At 36.8% G+C, this 25,473-nt stretch overlaps 2 protein-coding genes across 3 annotated transcripts in view; one reads left to right on the top strand and one right to left on the bottom strand.

Moving 5' to 3' along the window:
• The window catches only part of LOC135206218 (uncharacterized), a 59,424-nt gene that overhangs the window by 12,545 nt on the left and 21,406 nt on the right, over positions 1-25,473 (top strand). The window lies entirely within an intron of this gene.
• The window catches only part of LOC135206217 (hypoxia-inducible factor 3-alpha-like), a 493,950-nt gene that overhangs the window by 449,335 nt on the left and 19,142 nt on the right, over positions 1-25,473 (bottom strand). For both annotated transcript variants that reach the window (XM_064237563.1, XM_064237565.1), the window contains one exon: positions 20,713-20,800. The gene's annotated coding sequence lies outside the window, so the exon portion shown is untranslated. The remainder of the gene's footprint in view (positions 1-20,712; positions 20,801-25,473) is intronic.

The raw sequence follows: 25,473 nt of genomic DNA, 5'->3' as shown, positions 1-25,473 counted from the left end.
AGACGTTTAGTGGGAATATGGGAGACAGAAGAAACCTTCGTCGGGAAATTTACATAATTCGCGAGAAACGACGCTTCATGATCCTTCTTATCTGTGATATTTATTCACTTATTTACTTAGTTATAGCGTCACTGTTATTTTCTTAAGTTCCGTCTCCTCGGTCATCAAGAAATTCTTTGTATTATTCTGCGTGAGTACCCCGCTGTAACTTAGCTTCTGCTGTACCTGTATCTACCGTCTGTATTTAGATCTATGCTGGAATAAGTAAATATAATATATTATAATTATATATATAATATATATATATAATACATAAAAAACTTAAAATCAAGTTCTGTTCCAATTATTCGACAGAATCTGGTTCTAACCTTTACCTAAGTTACGAACACCCCAACTTTCCATAAACCCTGGCGACTAAAACTCAGGGTGAAAGTGTTGGCAAGTTCCTCTTGGCATGCATACCTTACGTTCAGTCATGCAGTCATGCAGACACGTTTGAACGCTGACCTAACGATGATTTAAACGCCTGAGCAAGCGTTCATTAGACGCTGATGATCTCAAGAGAGGATGGCAAGCTGTTCTGAAGGTTTCTTAATTGTTTATATATATACATATATATATATATATATATATATATATATATATATATATATATATATATATATATATAATTATCTTCCTTTATTTATCCATGTACTTATCTAATTTTCATATGATTTTATTCAAATCATCTTAGCTATTTATTTACCAAATTGGGGATTTTTTTCTGTAGATGCTTACTGAGCTATCCAAAAGCGCCATCCCACCCCCTTTTTAATAATAATAATAATAATAATAATAATAATAATAATAATAATAATAATAATAATAATAATGAAAACATTCCCACGAAGACACCAAAACCCATTCGTCAGCCATTTCAAGTAAAATTAAATAAATAAATAAAATCACTAGCCCGACCCCTATACATTGTTCCATGCCAAACCAGTTTCACCTAAGAAGGACCTTCGTTCCACCCGCTGTTTTGCTGTTCCGCTATTCCTGTGTTGCTGTGCCCCGCTGCTGGCCCGACTAGAATCGTCGTCTTTGTCGTTGTTGTTGTTGTTGCTTGTGCCATAGCTCTCTTCACACCAGACTGAGTCTCTCTCTCTCTCTCTCTCTCTCTCTCTCTCTCTCTCTCCATATTTCCCAAATTTCATTGCTCACGTCTCACCCAGGATTTTTGGGCAGATTTTACTCAAGGAAGTCTCTCTCTCTCTCTCTCTCTCTCTCTCTCTCTCTCTCTCTCTCTCTCTCTCTCTCTATGCATATTCACAAATTTCATTGCTTCACTCCTGTCTCACCCAGGTATTTTGGGCAGAGAAATTTTACTCAATAAGGTCCTAACTCTCTCTCTCTTTTCTCTCCTCTCGTCTCCTCTCTTCTCTTCTCTCTCTCTCTCTCTCTCTCTGTGCATATCACAAATCAATGCTAACTTTGTCTCCCACGGTATGGGGGCAGGGGTTTTTCCATAAAGGACTAACTCTCTCGTCTCTCTCTCTCTCTCTCTCTCTCAGCCATAAACCCATTTCAAATCAGTTTAAGAGAACCGGATTAACACGTATCCCTTTCGTTTATAATCGATCGTGAAATCGATTCTTGGTCTCTCATCCACCTAAAGCCTACTGAACTCGAAGCCTAACAAATGTTGGATGAAGAGATGATAGCCTACAAGCAATTCGATCCGGGGAAAATAAATAAGGCTTGTGCAAGCACTAGTAATACAATGCAGAAGACTGTCAGGTTTTGCCAGAAATTTAAGACTATTAGGGTTTGTTAAATTTAATCCAAGAATATCAGGTTTTGTCAATTACAATTAGACTGTCAGATTTTGTCAAATTTAATCCAAGACTATCACGTTTCGTCAATAATAATCAAAGAATATCTCAATACTGGAAAATATACCGGATATACTATATATATATATATATATATATCTATATATACATATATATATATATATATATATAGAAGAGAGAGAGAGAGAGAGAGAGATTTTCTAAATCTTAAGAACTTCACAAATACCACACCGCGATGGAAATAAATTAAGGGATTTCTGTACGAAAAAGAAAACATCAATTACAGCAGAAAATATTTCAGTCAGGGTATTTCTGAAACAAAGCGTAAAATTTCTTTCTTCCGACTGTTTCAATCCAACCTAAGAGAATGCTACTACTACACAGCACACCCAATTAAGACACCTTAAATAACAATAAAAAGGGCGTACATTCTCCTCACAGGCTGTTGTTTAAACCATAATGGAACCCTTCCACGGGCGTTGGGAGACACCACTATACTTTACGACCAAAAAAAGTATGCAGTCTTTGTACTTCATCCCCTTAGGGACCACACCCATATTAGTAATTACGTATGTATGTATGTACACTATATATATATATATATATATATATAGTATATATATATATATATATATGTATATATATATATATACATATAGAAAGCATAACCAGTAAAGATTGAGAAAGACCGATTCAGACAACAGGATCATATTACAATCTTTTATAACGTACACATCTTCCATTAATCATCAACACTACAAAAAGAGCCTTGAAAAGGCAAGTGTTTTTGCATTATGCTTTTACACAAAGACAATCTAGAGTATAATTAATTTTACAAAGCATAACCTTTCATCCTCTCATAACGACTAAAATTACCACTGCTATCACTATTGACCTCGATGCTGATAATGAACGAAAAACGTGTGCATGGATTGACCACATTAAAAAACTGCTTACCCAAGCAATCGACGCACCACAGTCTATAGCACAGTTGTACTCCTGACTCTATTCGCCGTTTTTGAAAATGGTGCAAAGCCCTACCGAAACGCCAAGGAATAAAGGAAATTTGGACAGCTGCTGTATGACTTACCTGTTGCTACATAGAAACTGATTCGATAGATTGAGAATTGACAATACGAACTCAACGACATCTTGACGGCCATACTGTTCAATGAAGTATATTATTATTATTTTATTATTATTATTATTATATTATTATTATTATTATTATTATTATTATTATTATTATTATTATTATTATTATTATTACAGTCTCCCTTAGGATGTTGTGCATAAAAAACTCCAAAAGTTCAAGCTACGTTGCAATGTATTGCTACCTGAGAGCAATTCTTCTTGTATTTTATATTATACTTATATTTTTATCTACTTATTTATTAATTTGTTAATTTACTTTTTCTTTCCTAATAACCGATGTCGTCTCTCCAAATCAACTATTACTTTCTATTTCTTCTTTCAAATGAACACCATATTCTCCGAAAGCTTAAATTTCAAGCAAATGGCCCTTCTGAATAATAATAATAATAATAATAATAATAATAATAATAATAATAATAATAATAATAATAATAATAATAATAATAATAAGTCAATGATCCCTTTCAGCCTGTTCTGTAAGAATAGGGTTAGACTTCTCGATAAAAATAACAATAATAATAATAACACGTCCTTCCACTTCGTAACATTCAGTCACCTCCACATCCCTTCTTTCCTTGAAAGGAAAACAACAATATAAATAAAATGAGCAAAGAGCAGCAATAGCGGGCCAAGTTAAGTGGCACATTTTCTGGTGATGAATATTTAGAGTCAGATAAGGCGTTCGTGACTCGTGTGTCTGATTTGGAGATAACGATGGAGAGATAATAACAAAGAGTCCTCGAAATAATCCTGTGCCCTAGCCACGTTCATACTTAAAAGCAAAGCTTGGATACTTGTCGAGATTTTAGCCCTTACTGTTATTATTATTATTATTATTATTACTATGATTATTATTATTATTATTATTATTATTATTATTCAAACGGTCATTCTCGACTGCTAGCCTGCCACAAATATCCCCGGAGAGAGAGAGAGAGAGAGAGAGAGAGAGAGAGAGAGAGAGAGAGAAGCATCCTCCCATTCCCGAGAATAACAAGAACCTCTTGAAGTAATGAAAATATCCGCAACAGAAACAATCATATCTCTCTCTCTCTCCTCTCTCTCTCTCTCTCTCTCTCTCTCAGTTTGTCACGGCGCCGCGGCGCGACTGACTGTCTGCCACACGTAGGGAGCGAAGTCTAGAGGCACCGCCTGCCGAAAGCCATATCCCAAAGGGCGAGATGAAACGTGATACTTCGACGGGAGTTCAAAGACGCCATCTTAATGAGGGTCGTACATGCCCCTGCCAGGTATAAAACATGGTAGGGGTCGAATTCCTGAATTCCTTACATTCCCGAGAATGAGGCAGAGAAGGGGAAAATTATCTCGCGTATGAGGGAGTGAGGGAGAGGGGAGAGAAGGAGGAGGGGAAGTTGCAGGCATGACGGGAGGCAGACTATTTCGAGTAAAATAGTGTGAGGGCGATGGAAAGCACACCTATTTCAAATCATCCTACGCGCGTACGCGAGCGTAATTGGTTCGCGCAAAGTAGAGTTGTAACGATAACAACATAATCCTCAGAGATTAACCCTCAAAATCCTGCAGGATTAACCCTCGGAAAACAAAGGCTAAAACTTCATTCCGACATACAAAGCAAAAGACTATGACTATTTTAAATCATTCTGCGCGCGCACGCGAGCGTAATTGGTTCGCGTAAAGTAGGGTTGTAACGATAACAACATAATCCTCGAGGATTAACCCTCGAAACCCCGCAGGATTAACCCTGGGAAGACAAGGGCTAAAACTAAGCTAAGCACTTCACCCCGACATGCTGCTATAAGACAAAAGACAGAATAGATGCGTGGCCACACAGATTACGAAAAAGGGGGCTTACGGCAGGCAATGGGGAACTTGCAAGGCGAGAGGACAGAAGTCAGTTGTGTAACCGTCACGCTTCCTTCATTTGCGGAGCTAACAACACAAGAATAAGTTTAGCTATGTTTACTACAAAAAGATCTTACGAACTGCAGCAGCAGCAACAACAACAACAACAACAACAATAATAATAATAATAATAATAATAATAATAATAATAATAATAATAATAAAGTGGAAAAGTAAATCCACAATAATATGTTTGTTTGAACTTATTTAAAACGCAAAGCAGAAAGCTTTCGATGACCTGCACGGTCCTCCTTGTCAATCTGAAAATTCAGATTGACAAGGAGGACCGTGCAGGTCTTCGAAAGCTCTCTGCTTTGAATTTTAAGTAACAAGTTCAAACAAACATATTAATGTGGATTTACTTTTCCATTTTATTTTATTAACTCATGTAATTATGAGTTTTCTTTTAATAATAATGATAATTAAAAAATACTCATAGTAGCACATTTACATAACTGTGGATTTGTTTCTCCAATAATAATAATAATGGTTGCAGATCCACAATAATATAGCATGTGGGTTTATGGTCTTTAATGGATATCAGTAGCTTTCGAACCTTGTGCTAGGTCCATCTAGCATAAGGTTCGAAAGCTTTTAATATCCATTAAGGACCATAAACTCGCATGCTATATTATTGTGGATCTGCAGCCATTGTCATCATTTTCGACACGGAAAACTGTGCCCAATAATAATAATAATAATAATAATAATAATAATAATAATAATAATAATATCAGGCAAAATGCTACATCTGCCACAAACCTCGAGCGAAGGGGAGCCACTGACACCCAAATCGACAAACATCTCGCGAACAGTTCATGGAATTTCACTCGGAGAATAATGACAAGGTGCCACTAAAAAGACGAAGTTTATCTTGCAGTAAATTCAACACAAAAAACAAATCTCACTTATTTATTTAATTATGATGTAATTAATTAATTAATTAATTTATCTCGTCTAATGCCAATACAGTGATTCGCATCAAAACCTCTGAGTTCAGTTACCCAAAGAGGAACAACAATGCAACAATTTGTGAGAGAGAGAGAGAGAGAGAGAGAGAGAGAGAGAGAGAGAGAGAGAGAGAGAGATGAGCAGTGCAAAAATTTACTTGATAGTTAGTCAACTGTGGTACGTCTTAGTCAAGTTGGAGCAGGCCACTGGGTTTACCAAACTCATTCCAAAAGACCAGATGAGACCCTGGAAACACACACACATAATATATATATATATATATATATATATATATATATATAATATATACGTATATATATATATATATATATATAAATATTAAATATATATATATTTATATATAGTGGTGAGAGAGAGAGAGAGAGAGAATGGTCACGCCTACCTATAGAAACAAATACAATTAAGAGGAGCAAGCTGAAGATCATGAAAATGTCAAAATCATCATGAAATTACCATGTCATTTTTCTTCATATCAAATCTGACATTTTAAGAGTTGCGAGAATAAAGGTCCACAATTGTCTTATTAAATGAATTATATATAAACTATATTGTAGCTTTACCTTCTTGACTGATAAGACACTGTTCAACTGATGTTCATCAGTACCAGATTAAGAAGTCCACTGGATAAGTAGATTTAACAGGCTGTGCATTAATCACATCTCATTAATTCAAACATAATTTAAATCGTACGATTGTGTTTCCAGATTCATAAGAACAAGGCGACGCTAACATGCTTTTTTCATAATTCATTATCATTATTCATCATTTTGGCATTATTATTGAAGTAAAGTGACAATACATAATATAATCCTTAAAGTATCATGGGGTAAAAATATCCATGATCTCACTTAGCCAAATCAACAAAAATAAAACAAGAACAAATCAGTGAACCCACACATCAACCTACAAGTAAACACTTGCGCATCAAATCAAACATTCGCCATGTCAGTTTAACTTTACGTTTTCTGCGCATGCGTGCACTCTATTCGAAGGAGAATTGCAATGGCCTTCCATGGGTAGTTGCTTGTTTATACGTTATTAGTGAAACAACGCCCCTCGAACGACATTTAGACAACAATGCACAATGCCGAAGTAACAATGGCGAGCATTACTTCAAGAGCGAAACAACGATGAACATCTTATCGACAGTGCGTCCATCCTGCATGGGTACGGTAGCCTGACTGACGTACGCTTTCTCGCATATGACAAGAAAATCTCCCTGGATGACAAAACAAAAAATTTATCATAAATGACAGGCGTCATTCGTCCTTTATGCTAAACCCAGATAACAAACAAATATTAAATAGGCATGATAATAAGTAATATATTAATAATAATAATCATATTATTCAAGCTATCTATACTGCTCTTGCCATAAATTTTGTTAAATAACAAATTCTTGAAGATGACCAAAAAACACACACACACACTCCTCTTAAGCTTTTTATTCTTTCCTTCCAAGAATGCTAATAAGGGGGAAAGGGAGGAGGGTGAGGAAGTGGGAGGGAGAGGGAGAGGGACAGGGGAGTGGGGGAGGAGAGAGGGAGGGAAGGGTGGTTGGTAGAGGAGAAACATGCGACACGTACCGTAAGTAGCAAGGTCCTCGGTACGTAGCAGTATACTGCCTCCGGAACGTGCGGTGTACGTAGGAAGGGAGAGGAGTGAGCAGGAGGAAGAAAGGGAGAGAAGAGGAAAAGGGGAATGAAAGAGAGTAGAGAGAGGAAACGGGGGAAGAAGAATAAGGGAAAATGGGAAAGCGTAAAAAGGGGGAGAAGGAAGAAGAAGAAAAGGGAAAGGGAACTGAAGTGGATAAGGTGAAAGGGGTAGAAACAAGAAAATCGACAAAAGCAAAACGGGAAAGAGAAAGGAAAAGTGGGAAGAGGGATGAAATGACGAGATGATGAAAGGAGGAGGAAAGTGGGAATGGGGAAAAGAAGAGCGAAAAATGAAACGAAAAAAATAGTGAATAGGAGGAAAATGGAGCGAAAGAGGAAAATAAAGAGGAAAAAAGAAATGAAGGGGAAAGGCATAAAATGGGGGATGAGGGTAAGTAAAGGAGGAAGAAACATATGAAGCAGAATAATAGGAACAAGGAAAGGGGATGGAAGAATATGGGAAAGGGAAGGAAGAGAGGAAGACGAGAGAAAGAGAGGGAAGGGAAACACGATCATCATAATTAAACTATCTTTTAGCAGAACCTTCATATAGAAACCCCCCCAAAAATTAGTAAATATAAATAATAATAAAGCCTTAACGAATCAAAACCATAGGCTTGTTTTTAGCACGGGCTAAATATAGATTTAATTATCATTTAATTAAAAAAACTACAATTATTTGTTTTTCCAGTTATAAACAAAAATGACTAGCAATTTTTTTTCTTTGACTGACAGAGCGAGAAAATGAACCTCGTTTGTCAGACCTTATAAACTTTCCCACTTTCCTTCTCATGTGGCTTGCAACGCCATCCCTAAACAGTCTTAACTCAACTACTAGCAACAGACCCAAGGCGTCTAGTGTGAGCGGCCATGGAACAGAATGAAACCCGGGAAGAACAAGAACGAGTGAGCGTATTTTACATATTATATTCACAGCGAAAATAACTAGCGCTACATCACCTGTTTGCAGCTCGCAAGTAAAACACCCTGGAGAGGGCAATTCAGAAAACGCATATAATTACACCGTTTGGCGTAAAAACATTACCCCGCAACTTCACGAAAACACACGAGGGAAGTTAGGCTAATTTATCTCCAGGGAAAGAAAGCCCCGAAAGTAAGTAATTAAGTGTATAATGAGACATTCATTCTCAGCTAATTACAAATTCTACTTAACCCTACAAATCTCACAATAGCATGAGTCATTAAAATGGCGAAGAAATCCACGGTGGTGTAAATGTAAATATATATAAGAAATATATAAACAAGCGAGAACTTTCGAGGTCCTACTTCATTCTCCTCAATCCAGCAGGTTCTCGAAAGCTCGCGTTTGTGTATGTATTTTTTAACGTATATTTACATTTACGCCACTGTGGATTCCTTCACTAACTCTACTTATTTTATTGACACACAACAGCAGGTAACTGTAAGTACATTCTACCTTTTCATTAACAAAATACTAGCCTCAACTGTTATGTAATCAGACGTAGTACATCATCATACACTTTGTTCTTACAACAATTCTTATATAGAGGAGTCAGAAAAAAAAGCAATATATATATATATATATATATATATATATATATATATTATATACATATATATATATATATATATATATACATATATACATATAAAACACTGGGACGAAATAGTAGCGCCCCCCCTCTCTCTCTCTGTCGTACCCACCTCGCAATGACCCGCTAACACTGCCGTGCCCTTCTTGGGAGGGCATTAATGATACCCAGCACCATAAATGATGCGATAGGACAGGGGAAGGTTACTCTTGTCCTGAAGTAGCCGAGAGAGAGAGAGAGAGGAGAGAGAGAGAGAGAGAGAGAGAGACTGCCGCCTTGGGGAACACCGCTCAATTGCCGCGGAGAATCTCCCACAGATAATCGCGTCAACATCTTTTCAGTGAGTCCATCCTAACGGTGACTCCAGAGTTCGTCTTCGTGTTTTCTTTTCCTCTCATTCCGATTCGAGGAGACTTCTTTTCGGAGAAGAAAATGTCTATAACGACGAAGCAAACCGCTTAACCACTCTGAAAACACCTACTTTATGACACTTGACGTGCTGGAGAACTTTCCTTTGAAAGTAATTATTATTATTATTATTATTATTATTATTATTATTATTATTATTATTATTATTATTATTGGAGGATATTTACACTATTATGGATTTCTTTACCACTTTAGTGACACATGAATTATTATTATTATTATTATTATTATTATTATTATTATTATTATTATTATTTCCACAAGATACTTTTCTTACGAGGTCATGGTTTTTATTCGAGACGCTCAAGATGGCAAGATACATAGAGAGAGAGAGAGAGAGAGAGAGAGAGAGAGAGAGAGAGAGAGAGAGAGAGAGAGAATTTTATATTACAGACTAGTATCTCAGTTGCCTGCATAAGCTAAGTTATAATTAATAATAATAATAATAATATTAATAATAATAATAATAATAATAATAATAATAATATGAGTATCCTTAGCATGCAATGATCATAAGATCTTCAGGAATGTGGGAATATCTCTCAGGTAATCTGCCCTTTTATAAAAGACAGTTCCCAAAGGAAAACGACGATAATATCGACGACACAAAAGGGACACAAGCAAATTAGTGTGCGTGCCAGCGCGTGGGCAAGTAATGATAAAGTGTTGTGTTATAAAAACCAATATTCAGCACAAAAAAAAAAAAAAAAAAAAATACATGGCTCATAGGGTATCGGCCAGACCAATTGACATGAGAGAGAGAGAGAGAGAGAGAGAGAGAGAGAGAGAGAGAGAGAGAGAGAGAGAGAGTACCCATAAGTAAAAGAATGAGAATTTTGTCAGGACATTCTGCTTCGCATGCAGAACGACGATGGCAGTTTGAGTGCATAAATACGCCCACACAGACATGCCTACACATACCCACATCCACACCCACGTACACACACTCATACACATACACACGCACAAGCATATCTCTCAAAAGGACCTGTTGACAGCGAAGAGGCGAGGAACCTAAATTTACATCAAGTAAAAAAGTTCACATTCTACCTATTCTTCATAAGTTAAATCAAATAAAAAATAAGTTCATATTTTTTATAATCTTCAAAAGTTAACCTAAATTAGCTCCAACTAAAAAGTTCACATTCTTCATATTCTTCAAATGTTAGCCTAAATTTAGCCCAACATAAACAAGTTCTTATTCTTCATAATCCCCAAAAGTTAACCTAAATTTAAGCCAACCTAAAAAAATTCTTATTCCTCATAAACTTCAGAAGTTAACCTAAATTTAGCCAAACTTAAAAAAAAGTTCTTATTCTTCATAAGTTAACCTAAAATTTAGACCAAATAAAAAAGTACATAATCTTCAAAAGTTAACCTAAATTTAGACCAAGTTAAAAAGCTCACTTTCTTCATATTCTTGACTCTGAACCACGCCGCAACTACGCCCAATCAGCGAACTCCACTTAAGTGTATCTGTTCCTCTCATATATTAAGCGGAACCTCGATAAAGAATATGAAGGAGCATTGGGCGCGTGGGTTGACGCGGCAGCAGAGGTACACTTGTTTGGGCTTGCGGCCATGGGCGTATCATCTGGTGGGGTATGTGGGAGGAAGAGCGTATATATATATATATATATATATATATATATATATATATATATATATTATATATATATATAATATATATATATATATATTTCTGCGTATTGTATTAGTTAAATTATTTATCATTTTTCCTACTATTCTGACTTGGTCCGCTGCTTTAAGAGAAGACACTTAAAATCCTCTCTCTCTCTCTCTCTCTCTCTCTCTCTCTCTCTCTCTCTCTCTCTCTCCTTCCTTACATCTCTACTCCATCTCTCTCATTCCTTACATCTCTCTCTCTCTCTCTCTCTCTCTCTCTCTCTCTCTCCTTCCTTCAGATCTCTCTCTCTCCTTCCTTCAGATTCTCTCTCTCTCTCTCTCTCCCTTCTTCACGAAGAAAAAGCCCGATCACCCTTCATACGAACGAGCAGAAAACGCTTAACTTGTACTCGTTCACCTCACGATGATCCGACAAGCGGAGAGAGGCTCGAAAATTTCAGACAATGGATTTCGACGGACAAAGACAAGACAAGGGGTCGAAAGTCAGCGATCAGCCGCCCGTAGAAGAAGAAGAAGAAGAAGAGAGAAGGTGGGTCCTTTCTCTAGGAGGGGAAAGGTCGAAAAGATATGACTCGTTCATTAGGTGCATTAAGTCTGCTTAAAGCTCAGAGGTCTCGTGAAATGAATGCATGTAATCTGTGTGTGTATAGACACAGGATGGAGTCTCCACACAGAATGAATTACTTAAATTATAAATATATATATAAATATTATATATATATTATATATATTAATAAATATATATATATATATAATATATATATATATATACTATATATATATATATATATATATATACATGCATAAAAACGATAAAAACGATAAAAGTGATAAAAACGATTCTATTCTATTCCATCACATCTAACCCTCTCTTAATCGATCTCAAGTGAAAGCCAACCTACCACTGAGGGAAAGTTTACAAATTATTTCCTCTTAGACGTGACTTTCTCCTTTCCCTCAATAATTTCCTTTCCGTCAAGATTATTATCTTTCTATCTCTTACGACTACTTACGATTGCATCTTGGGCGCACTTGAGCTAAACTCTCACTCATGACAAGTCTGTTGGCGCCTAAGTGGTGTCTTTTATTGCACAGATAATTTTGGTTGAAGGTCCCTTTATCTCACTTCATTATCAAAGCAATGGTAGCGGTGGAGGATTTATTCAACAGTTTTTTTTCTGGCATCGTGACAGCATCATACATACACACACACACACACACACACACATTCCAGGAAAGTGAAAGTGTATACCCCCGTCAAAGTTTATGAACTGAATGAGAGAGAGAGAGCAGAGAGACGGGAGAGAGAGAGAGAGAGGGGGGGGGGGGGGGGGGGGAGGGCAGGGGACCATCCTTCGTCAAAGCTCATAAAAACGATGAAAGACACACACAAACACACACACACACGCAGAAGAGAGTAGGATGCCATTCCCTGGTAGGATATCATCAGCGGAACGATGAAAGCAGAGCCTATTTCCCGGCCGCTAAACAAACACGCGGAGTTACAAGGATTAGGATGTCTCAAAGACTTGGTTAGTCCATCCGAGGAGATAACATTAATTATGCTTCTGGGAAAATCTTCCTAACCTCAATCTTACTGCATAAAAGGAAAAGAGAATTAAGAGACTTTCTTAACAGACTTGGCATTGAGATTGATAAATCTCTCGAACAATGTAGTAAGTCTTTTGCAGAGGATCAGAAAAAAAAGAATATTTTGAGAATATTTTGACATTTAACCAACTCTAATCTTATTTTCAACGACAACAACGTTGTGGTTATTAATAAAAACATACGTTTTGACATTTTTACCAACTCTACTGTTATGTCCAACAACAACCGCTGTGATTATTAAAAAAAACAAAAACATTCCGAATTTTTAGCAACTTTCCTTTTTTTCAAACAACAAAAACGCTTTTGAGTATTAAAAGAAACAGAAATGATCCACAACAATGTCTGGACAACGTGAACAAAAGAACAGGTTCTCGTGACACATTAAGTAGATTCTAATATAAAAAAAAAATTAACCCCAACTGATAAGGTCGATAAATTTTTAATATTTCTCCAACTGATGAAAAGTTAAAAAAATACTGAAATGCAAACGTGGCAACATAATACTGAGATGTATGGACTCTGAAATGCAAGCTGGTGTTAACACGCCTTAATACAGTAATTACATGAGATATATATGCATAATATATATACACGCGCACATATGTATGTATGTGTATATATATGTGTATTAATATATATATATATATATATATATATATATATATATATATATATATATATATACATACATATATACTATTAATAATACATATATATAATATACATAATATATTAATATACATATACATATATATATATATATATATATAATATATATATATATAATAAACTATATACACCACATGTGTGCGTCCCGATAAAGTAACTAGCGAGAAAGACAAAGGCAACAAAGGGGGGAAGGGGAGTGAATGGCGTCTTAATCCTTTATCCATCCAGAATATAACAGGATGCAATTTTTCATACTTGTAAAAAAAAATTGGCAATGATGATGGCTGTGTAAATGAAAATTTCATTTACAACTTGCTGTTGCTAAAACATTCTCTCCCTTTGGTCGCAGACGTTGCCAAACCGAAAGCTTCCGTACGAGATCCTTTGAAACAAATTGACTCCAATAAGCTGTAAGGTTCTCCAAAGTCTTCAATCTGTAGTTGAGAATCTCCAGAGAAATTGATTTTTTAAACGTGCATCTAAGTGACCAAAACACTGGTCACTGTATTCTATAAATAGCCAAAACACTGGTCATTGTATTCTATAAATAGACTTTTTTTGGTGGGGGGGGGGGGGGGGGGGGGGAGATGGATGTGACGGTAAATACCTACAGTCGGGTACCATATCAGCTAATCGTCACTCAACGAAGGTTACAACGATATCAACTGCGGATATTTTCCGTCACCTTCAAAAATCAGACACCAGACTAGTGTATAAAACCATAACCAAAATTAAAAATGCGCCGAAGTTTCTTCGGCGCAATCGAGTTGTCTATACAACGTATAAGCTATGACCGGCAGCGTTTGAGTTCCTCACCAGATACAGTAGAAAGAGGGTGAGTCCCACGCCTCCGGAAAGTGTTGCCAGATGCACGATCCATAGGTAACTTTAAACTTAAAAATTAAATAAAAACTACTGAGGCTGGAGGGTTGCAATATGGTATGTTTGATGATTAGAGGGTGGATGACCAACATACCAATTTGCAGCCCTCTAGCCTCTGTAGTTTTTTAGATCTGAGTGCGGACAAAATGAAGTACGGATGACGGATGAACGGACAATAGTTTTCTTTTACAGAAAACTAAAACTAAGGTACAAAATATAATAAAGAAAAATGATTCACATTCACATACATCTATATTCTACGTTTGTAGCAAAAAAACAAAAGACTAAGCCAAATGGAAAAGGGGGAGAAATAAGAGCCTCTTACAAAAGACGACTACACAAAAAGAAGGGAGGGGAGGGGGAGGGGGAGGGGGAGGGGGAAACAGGCAAACTAACCATACACGCGACCGACGTCATTTGATATTTACCGCGAGACATTACCGATCTAGCGACGCAAGAGCGCTGGCATGACTTAAGCTCCTTTAAATGAGAAAGGGTGTGAGGGGAAAACAGTGGGCGGGGTGAGGAGAAGGAGGAAGAGCAGAAGGAGGAGGAGGAAGAAGAATAAGAAAAGAGATGGTAGGGACTATCGGGGTCCCTTTGTCTGGATTTAACGAGCTGTCCCGCTATCAAAAAAAAAAAAAAAAAAAAAAAAAAAAAAAAAAAAAAAAAAAACTCTTTTACATTCGTGTAAAAGCGGTTCCGGAGGGGCCGACTAAATTAGGAGTGACAGGCTAACTTAATTGCATTTCTCTTACGAAAGATATTGGTAAAAAAAAAAGTTAAGAAAAAGTGGTAAAAGTAAAAAAATAGTAAAATGTAGATTGTCATACTTTCCCAAGTTTAAAAAAGAATGGCAAACAATAACGGTTACGATTCTGGACTAATTCGCCAGAGAAAAAAATGAACTAATCAATTACGAAAAAACTCTTTCATTGACCTTACCAAACCCGTTCTGTCAATCAGCGATGATAGATGAACATCTAACATCGATCAAAACAAATTTAAAAAAAAAAAAAGACCTCATGACAACTTCAATAAACCAACCTAATATTTCCTAAGACACTAACTGAACCCAACCAGCTAATAAACATATTTAAGAACAAACCAGATAATAATGAAATTATAAACAAAAAAACAACTGAGATACATTGTTTTGAATACTTCTAGTAAACTAGACAAGAAATGAAGACAAGGAAACAGGAATCAACTACGGAATTCCAATTGGAATAGGAATATAGTACAGAATTTAAGCCTAAGGCCAAGTGTTGGGAACTATGAGGTCATTCAGAAAAAGAAATTGACTGTATGAAGGTTTGAAAGGTGTAACAAGAGAAAAACCTCGCAGCTGCCCTATGAAACAATTGTTAGAGAGGGTGGAAAGTCAAGACAGAAGAAAGGGAATATGAACGCAGGTACAGTAAAAAGAGGTTGATGCTAGGGGCCGATGGGACGCTGCAATGAAACTTAAGTAATGCCTACAGTGCACCACAAGAGGATTACTGGCGGCACTAACCCCTACGGAATTCAACTATATAATAATCATATAAATGTAAATAAACCTATATAATATTCACATAAATGTAAAAATGACAAAATGAATTAAAAGGTGGTCAGAAACCAATGAAGGCCTGAAAGACACGATTTTTCATAATTCTTCAAAAGTCTCCCAAACATAAAAGTTCAGAAATCATCATTGACAGACGACAACCTGCTAAACAGACAAGGATAAAGAAAATGTCTTGTTAGGCTCTTACAAATGGTTTTACCTCTGTGAGTAAGAATTACCCCGTCGGGGGTTTTTTATGGCATACATTATGAACATCGAACACACACACAAAACACTTCTAGCTTTTTTTCATCCCATTCAATCTTTCTCTCCGCCCTGACTGTGACCCACAACAGTCGACTAAAATTCACATTTTGTTAGCAGGGATACCCTGGATTTTAGGAAATGTACCCAAAACCATATACCACTTAGTCCTGGTTGGGAACCAAATAATGAATCCTTCCGTTTGCTCCACAAGAGAGAGAGAGAGAGAGAGAGAGAGAGAGAGAGAGAGAGAGAGAGAGAGAGAGAAAGTTTCCGAGTCAAGACAGCGCGTGCCAATAACTTGGTTTTCACAAGGCCGTGATAAGATAACTACTTTCCCTTCGGCTCGACCCAAAAGGCAACGTGTCATTATCCGTTATTTTCTTATCACCCTTATAACCGTCTGGAAACACGTAAGCAGTGCGCATGTGCTGCTTTATGACTACTTGAGCTAATATAACTCACTTCCGAGTTTCTCTCTGTCACGTACGAGTGTTAACAAAAATACCCACAATATTGTACATATATAATAGTAGGCAGTCCCCTCTCTCTCTCTCTCTCTCTCTCTCTACTCTCTCTCTCTATCTCTCTATATATATATATATATATATATATATATATATATATATATATATATATATATATATGTGTGTGTGTGTGTGTGTGTGTGTATGCACTGCGCCAGGCAGTCGTAAAAGAGATTTCCCACACAAACTGAAAGTATTTTCATTCACTGAGAGAGAGAGAAAGAAAGAGAGAAAGAGAGAGAGGAGGGGAAATTCCCAAAGTGGTAAACCCGATAGCCTGGCTCCAAGGGAGGAAAGAAAAGAGAGAGAGAGAGAGAGAGAGAGAGAGAGAGAGAGAGAGAGAGAGAGAGAGAGAGAAACTCATAACTCCCCCTTGCCCTACTCCCTCTCCACGTCAACGCTAAGTCCATCAATTATGCATCACTTCATCAATTCCACTGAGGGGGAAATTGGGAATATGGAGGGAATGGGTGTGGAGGTTGGGGGAGGAAGGGCCGTTCCCAAAACTGGAATGATGTGGCAATGGGTCAGATGTACACACGCGCGCGCGACTTGTTAAGCCATTCCAAAGGTAGAAGGGAAGATGACGTGGTCATTATATTTCATAGAAGGCATTTGCTTTCGTTTTCTTTAATAATTAGGAATCTTTATCCCCTCTAAATTTGTAAATAAAGGAACATGTCAACTGCGCTTCCAGGTCCTTTTAGCTTAAATTTCCGTTAAAAAAAAAATAAATTGGCTTTAAAAATATTAATTGAAACATGATTTTTTTTTTTTACCCATTTGGTCGAAAAAATTTCCAAATGTTAAATAAATTAAAAACTATAACAATCTCTCTCTCTCTCTCTCTCTCTCTCTCTCTCTCTCTCTCTCTCTCTCTCTCTTCTCTCTCTCTCTCTTAAAATAAATAAATAAATAACTAAAAAGTAAAAACTGTAAACGATTAAATGAACAACTTACTCTCTCTCTCTCTCTCTCTTCTCTCTCTCTCTCTCTCTCTCTCTCTCTCTAAGGAATTCCCCAATACCATTCCTGGGTTCCTCTGCCAACAGGGCGCTGGAGACAGACAGACAGGTGGATAAGGCCGTTGAGGGAGGACGCCCTGATTATATCGATCACGACGGAGAGCTGATGCAAACACGACGAAGGTCTGCCGAGGAGTCTGGAGGAACCCTAATGCCTTTTGGGTCCTCCAGTCCACCCACCCCCCCCCCCCCCCCCCCCCCACGACGATTTCCCAAAAAACCCCCTCAACCTTATTAGGGCGCCTGGTAATCCGTGAAAAAAGTAGAGTGAGAGATTTTGATTGTAGAAAAATTGGGCTGGATAGCAAGCTGGGTTTTACATACTATGGAACGATGGTACATACAGGACATACATACATACATACATTACATACATATATATACCCTATATATACTATATATATATATATATATATTATATATATATATATATATATATATATATATATATATATATATATATATATATATATAATGTATAAAGGACATTCCAACCTCGAAAAAGGAAACATTTCTAAAGTAGACATGTTTAACTAATTAAGTAAATAAGCATACTACACAATGAGTGGACGGGTTACTTTTCTTTTCTTCCCGATATACGGGATACGTAGGCCTATGCGATAATCTCTTGTGGGAGGCAAAACCGGGAAATAGTGAAATAGTTACTTTAAAAACGATGAAAAAATAGCTTCTTAAATATCTACGCTAATGCGAAGGCAAAGGCGAAATAAAGCCAAAGCACAACGATAAAATGTTGTTGGAAAATAATGATCCGTTCAGAAAACTGGACCGAATGAGTACAAAAGAAAAAATTGAAAAAAATTGGGAAAGCACACATCGTTACAAGGAATTTCTTACAAATTAATCTTGTCAAAAATGGAAACCTCTTCCCGACCATCCCTAAATCTTTTCATTACGAACGGACCAAGGATTTAAAAAGACAAATCTCTTACGGTTACACCCCCCGTCTCTCTTCACCTCACTCCTCTCAACCTAATCCCTAAATCTTTTTTCAATTTTTTCCGATCTCCATGTTATTATTCCTAAAAGGATTTGTAAAAGGAAACTCGCCCTACGGTACCTCCTTCGTCTCTCTCAATTATTTCTTTAAATCTCCCGTGCTGATAATCTATTATGATACGACCCACCCTTGAGTCCTCTCTAAATTCACTCAAAATTTAATTTTTAAATTCTCCATGTTTGATAGTTCTATAATGTAGGGCCCACCCGCCCTTGTCGGGTACCCTCTCTCTCTCTCTCTCCTCTCCTCTCTCTCTCTCTCCTCTCCTCCTCTCTCTCTAAATATATATTAATATATACACTACACCACAACATTATTATTATATATATTACATATATATATTATATATATAATATAATATTTATATATAAAAGAACAATATATATATACAATATACTACTTATAAGTATTAATATTATATAAATTTATTATTAAATAATTATATATCGATTATTTATATAATATTATAGAGATGAGACGAGAGAGAGAGAGAGACGATGAGGAGATGAACGAAGAGGAGGAGAGAGAGAGAAGAGGCTACCACGGGCCCTACATGTAGAATAATCAATTTGAGACCCTCCTCCCTCGAGACCATAATAAAGGGGGGATTCTAACGCAAGAGGCTTAAAGGAGGGATTTGTAAATGATGCTCAGCATCTTTTCATCCCATCCCAAGATTCCGAATTAAAGCTTTTTTTTGAGCGAAGAAGGAAAATCCTGTAAAAAAACAGTCTTGAGATATTCTTTTTTTAAACAACGTTATTTTTGTTGATGTATTTGATACATCAATACGAGTTGGGAAACGTTTTAATTTTAGTTTCAAGAACTAAAAACACACACATTAGCGTACATCCAGAATCTAGAGGTTCGCTTACTTTTTACCCAGGTCCAAGATCTTTTTTATTTTACTGGCATCATTTTTTTATTTTTTTATGATGTAATATTATACACGTAGAAAACGTGTTTACCTTAACCTCATAACATTCAGGTAAATACTTGGTCACTCTTTTTACCAGGTACGTCTGTAAATGCAATAACCTAAACGCCCAATTTACTACTCCAATTCATGTCACCCTTTTCGATAGCTTGTCACTTTACCAAGCCATGAAGATCCAAATGCATGCAGGACTTGCGGACGAGATTCTTTGATGTCCGTAACAGGATTCGAACCTGCACCACGAGTATCAGAACGAGGCTGAGTTCTGAGTTTAGCCCGGGAGGAGGAAGGGGAGGAAGCGGATGCCATTAGCATTGCCTAATAAAAAGAAAAAAAGAAGAAAAAAAAAAAGAAAAAAAAACCAATCTTCTTCGCTACCTTTGGCTCCAAGAGTTTTGCTTCGACGCGTCATGGTAGATGTTATTACTCCCCTTTTCCCCCTTCTCCTGGCTCCCAAACCCCCTACCTTCCTTTCTTCGTTAATGGCCTCGTTAAATCTTATGCTGCATCCTCTGAACGAACTCGAACCCAAAGCCAAAACACGCGAATTTGGTAGAATTGACGTTAGTACAATGTTTAGTATTGATGAGATTTTATAAGAATGCTGGGTCATATATATGTATAAACATAAGTATATGTTCATACATATACACCATAATAACATAATCACGTTTATATATAATTATATATATATATATTATATATATTATATTATAGATAATAGATATATATATATTTAATAATTTATATATAAATAAATTTGATATTGTATATTATTACGTTTCATACACGCGTATAATATATATATATATATATATATAATATATCGAATATATATTATATTATTATATAGAGACCAAAAAGCACCAAAACCCAAAACCCTAAAAAAGCTAAATGTACCGAAAAATGTCTAACGTTCTGTTTACTTACAAGGTCCGGCAATGTACATGGCGTCGTTTAGTTCCTTCCTTAAACAAGGGAAATTACAGGAAAACGCACCAAAACTAAAAACGTTCCAGACCAGAACCGGGTTTTAAAATTAGACGCCTCCTAGATAACTAAGATACACTTACCTTTTATATAATACGAGTCCGTCTTGCCGCCCCCAGCAGTAGTCTGGCGTCTCTCCCAGCTGATGTTATACGTTGCATGCTTGTCGCCCTGTAAAGGGAATGAATTAGTTCCATTAGAAATATAAATGCTTAGTATCTATCGTATCTTTATCTATCTATCATGTCTATAATATATTATATAATTATATTATATATATATAATATATATATATTTACATATAATACTATGTGTGCGCGCGCGTATTGTAGCATTATAATCTTAACATAACTGTTCATGTTGATAATAATAACATCTCAAATAATAATAATAATCATCATTATTATTACTAAGGATATGTAGCATTATCTTCTTTAACATAGCTGCTCATGTTTGTTAACAACAACAGGAACAACAACAATAAGGAAAAAGAAGATAGGTAACATTATCAATATAAAAAACAACAGTATTCGTGCGTATCTACTGCTGTTGTAGGCCTATACGCAGGAACACGAACTCACAGCACAAACGAAGTCTCTACGCGAATCAACATCAATGAAAAGAGAAAGGACATTTCCCCCCCGGGAACCAAAAAGAAGGTGAAACGAAGGAGAAAGGCGAAATCCACGCGTGACCTTTCAGTTTGTGACGCCTTGTACACCAACAACACCGCCCCCGTCCCCACTCCTTCCACGAAGGAGAGACAGTAAAGTTTTTCGGCAAGGAAATGAAGCTATTATGCCGTAAACAGAACCACTAGACCATAAATGAAAGTAAACTTCCTCTTCGGATATAAATAAAAACAGTATATAACTTTCCCCTTCTTTCTGTTCAGTGCGCCTACGCCAAGTAGTACCATGGCGATAATTCAGTTCTAGACCCATGCGAGGGACATGATTTCTAATCACGGCTATAGAGAGACTATAAAGAGCAAACTTCCCTCTAGATTCCTAGAACATAAACTGACAATAAACACCAATTCACCACACAAATATGTGTAATGGAGAAACACTAAAAGCTACAACAACAATAAATATCATGTAGAAAAAAAGGAAAAATGGAATCAAATCTTCGGTAGCCTCGCAAATCTATTACTTTAGATTCCCACCCCCCCCCCCCCCCAAAAAAAAAAAAAAAAAAAAAAAAAAAAAAAAACCCCATCCCCGCCCCACCCCACCCCCCCCCCCCCCCAAAAAAAAAAAAAAAAAAAAAACAAGACATTTAAGTATTATTCACCCTGACCGATAGGCGTTTAGTCTTACTCTCGCAAGGTCTATAGACCCAAGACCTATATCTATAGACCTTGACTCTCGTACCCCTGCCTTTGTGAATAGGCCGTGTGCAGAGGATGCAAAGGGAAATGAACAGCTAAAAATCTGCTTCCATTCGCCCGGAGACCAAATACGACCCATGTTTTACAAGGACCATTTTGGCCAAAGCATTATTATGATCCCCAACCTCTTTCACACCGGGACGATTTGCTGCGCTTCGTGAAAGAAGTTAATAATGCGGTTTTCGTCATTGAGAGAGAGAGAGAAGAGAGAGGAGAGAGGAGGAGGAGAGATGTGAGAGGAGAGAGATGAGAGACACAGGAGCAACAACGTAGGCTAGCTAACCTGGAGCCTTTCTTTGTCTTTCCTGCTGCAGCCACAGGAGGGCTTGGAATCCTGCTGTCATAGACTTACCCTTTCCCTAGGTCTAAGAGTTTTAGTTACCAGGTCAACGCCATGATTAGGTTAACTTACCTTTACCTATAACTGCCAAACTATTTTATTATTATTCAGAAGATAAACCGTGTTCATACGGAATAACCCACAGGAGCCTTTGACCTGAAAATTCATGCTTCCTACGACTATTCTGTTTATTTGAAATTAAAGAAGACAGTAAGAAATAACCTCTGACTTTTCGTAAATCATTTTGGTGGTGTGACGATTTGAATTACTAGCATAATCATCTCCCCATCAGGGGTTCGAAATCCTACTGGGGCGGGGAGATTTACTTCATTTACTTCTCATAAGAGCTCAAGTCCCTCACTGCAAACGGCAACCAGAAATAGTAACTTATAGCTTTCTTTCAACCTTCTGCCAAACGCTGGACTCATACTCTCGGTTTTGTTTCCCTTTGACGTATTATACCCTAACCTTTCTTCTTTTTTTAACCTCGCTATCAACTTTCTCTTTAGGCCCGGGGTAGATGCGAGCTTTCAATCGCCCATCCCACCTGCCTCCGTTTCAAAAATTATGGAAAAACTTACCATGCATCGAAGTTACCAACACTTATTGATATAACGTCAGGCATTTCGGCAAAATTCTATAAGAAAACTATAATTCAGATCGCACTTTAAAAATAGAGAGAGAGAGAGAGAGAGAGAGAGAGAGAGAGAGAGAGAGAGAGAGAGAGAGAGGATGATTTAAACTGGGAGCCAAAACAGACGGACAATAACACGGCCTCTGGGAAAACAGAAAATCCCGTTTCTCCATTTATTAAATTGTTCCGTCGGGAAAAGGGACGGCATTAGATTCTGGCGGACATTCAGTACTTATTGGAAGCAGCGAGGAGCCGGACCACGGTCACCTCTAAAGGTGGCCGTGGCCGGGCCTCGTAAGTCCATGGACTTTCAAAGTCTAAAGACTTCCATAGCCCAGAGACTTCCTAAATCTAAAGACTTCAAGCCTGGATCCAAAGGCGTGCGACGACAAATGCTTTCTATAAATCAGGACGAGTTTCAGGTAACTTTCTGCCTCCATTTCTGCCATTTTTCAAGCTCCGTTTTTTCTTGCTCTCAGTTAAACAAGTCATCCAGTGAAGCACTGAGAGAGAGAGAGAGAGAGAGAGAGAGAGAGAGAGAGAGAGACTGGAAGGCTATTAGGTAAAAAAGGGAATACTCTATAGGCCTACCAAGTTCTCACACTTCTGCGGTTCTGTTTGTCACACGTTTGGGGTTCTTCCCAAACCGCAGCTTCCGTTTTTAATTTATATATTTATTTTTTTATATTTATTCTTGTTTGTTTATATTTTCTTAGGTTTGTTTGTTTGTTTGTTTGTATGGTGTTTTTACGTTGCATAAACAGTGGTTATTCAGCAACGGGACCAACGGTTTTACGTATATTTTCTAAGGTAAACTCGGTACAGTGATATTAATAATTGCAGGCTACAGAAATTACTCATGATTTTCACATAATAATGTCAACAGATTGTTATTAAAGATCAATACTAACGATAATGTAATTAGTTTCCTATATGTACGACCAGGATTACCAAGATCTCCCCTACCCTTATATAATAGTCCATTCGTGTTATAGGAAAAATATTACGAAAAAAAACAATGTTATTATGACAAATGGAAAACGAAATCTTCAACTACCTGGCTGCTGCACTATATGGAATTCAAACAAATACAAGTAATAATAGTACTGTGAAATCTTTAATCACTATACTGACCCAAAATAGGTAAATAGCAATAGTCGTAAAAGAAATCAGCAATCTGCTAGGCCTATTTAAAAAATCACCTGTTCACTAGGCCTATTAAAATAAATCAGCACTCCACTAGACCTATTTACAAAATCTGTAGTCCATTAGACCTATTTATTTAAAATATCAGCAGTACTCAAGACATGTAAAAATCTGCAGTCCCCTAAGCCTATTTTTTAAAATTCGCCAATCCACTAGGCCTATTCTTTAAAAAAATCAGCAGTACACTAGACCTATTAAAAATCAGCAAACAACTAAGCCTGCTTTTTTTCCTTTTTTAATAAGCAGTCCAATAGCCCTGTTTTAAAAATCAACAATCCACCAGCCTATTTTTCAACAACCAACCCACTGCCCATATATTTTTTTTAATCCAGTCCATCAGGCATATATTTTTAAAATCACCAATCCACTAGGCCTATTTCCGCCATATCTCATTGACCCAGCTCAACCTACAAGACTCGCCACAACCTCAATTAAGACGCAGCTACTTTCCCGGACGCTGACGGATACCCTAGGCCTACCAATCAAACCGTAAGCCTAAAAAGATTAGCCAGTGACGCAAAGATATACGCTATGAATTATTCAGAGCCCACCATGTTAGCTTACTAATGTCTGGTATCCGGAATTACTTTCCAAAATTCTTCGTCCTTGTAAGAATTCGCTGGTTTTTAGGATAATAATCTTATACAAATAAAAGTAATTATAAGTAAACAAAGATGGATTTAGGTATAAAAATCTAATCCAGCAATGTGGCAATTGACATATCATATATCTCATTAAAAAACCCTATAAATTAAGCCCTCTATTTATGTATATACATACATACACGCACTCCATATATATATATATATATATATATATATATATATATATATATATATATATTATATATATATATATAAACCTTATAAAGGTTACGACACTACTAAGTCATATTTACTTACAAACAACAAATTCAGTACACCAATGCACATACATAACCGCAGCAGATATAGAGATTAATTCAAATAAATACAACAAGTACAAAAAGCTTTTTCAGGCCGACCCACTATAGTGGAGTGACCACCAAGTTAGTTAAACTTTTTCCTCGCCCGGGGATCGAACAAGAGCGCCCATACTCTCTCTCGAGGACAATCACAGGACGTCAAAGAGAGAGAAGAGAGAGAGAGAGAGAGAATTTTAGTGTGCTTATGAAGGTTTTCGGTATTAGGAACTGGAACCGTTTGGTCTTTAAGTGTAAGTTTATGCAATGAGAGGAGAGAGAGAGAGAGAGAGAGAGAGAGAGAGAGAGAGAGAGATTAATGCACTTATCT

This window comes from Macrobrachium nipponense, chromosome 29 (genome assembly GCF_015104395.2).
Source record: "Macrobrachium nipponense isolate FS-2020 chromosome 29, ASM1510439v2, whole genome shotgun sequence".
Classification (NCBI taxonomy): Eukaryota; Metazoa; Arthropoda; class Malacostraca; order Decapoda; family Palaemonidae; genus Macrobrachium; species Macrobrachium nipponense.
The sequence above is the reverse complement of the archived record's forward strand: the minus strand, read 5'-3'. Positions and strand labels throughout refer to the sequence as shown.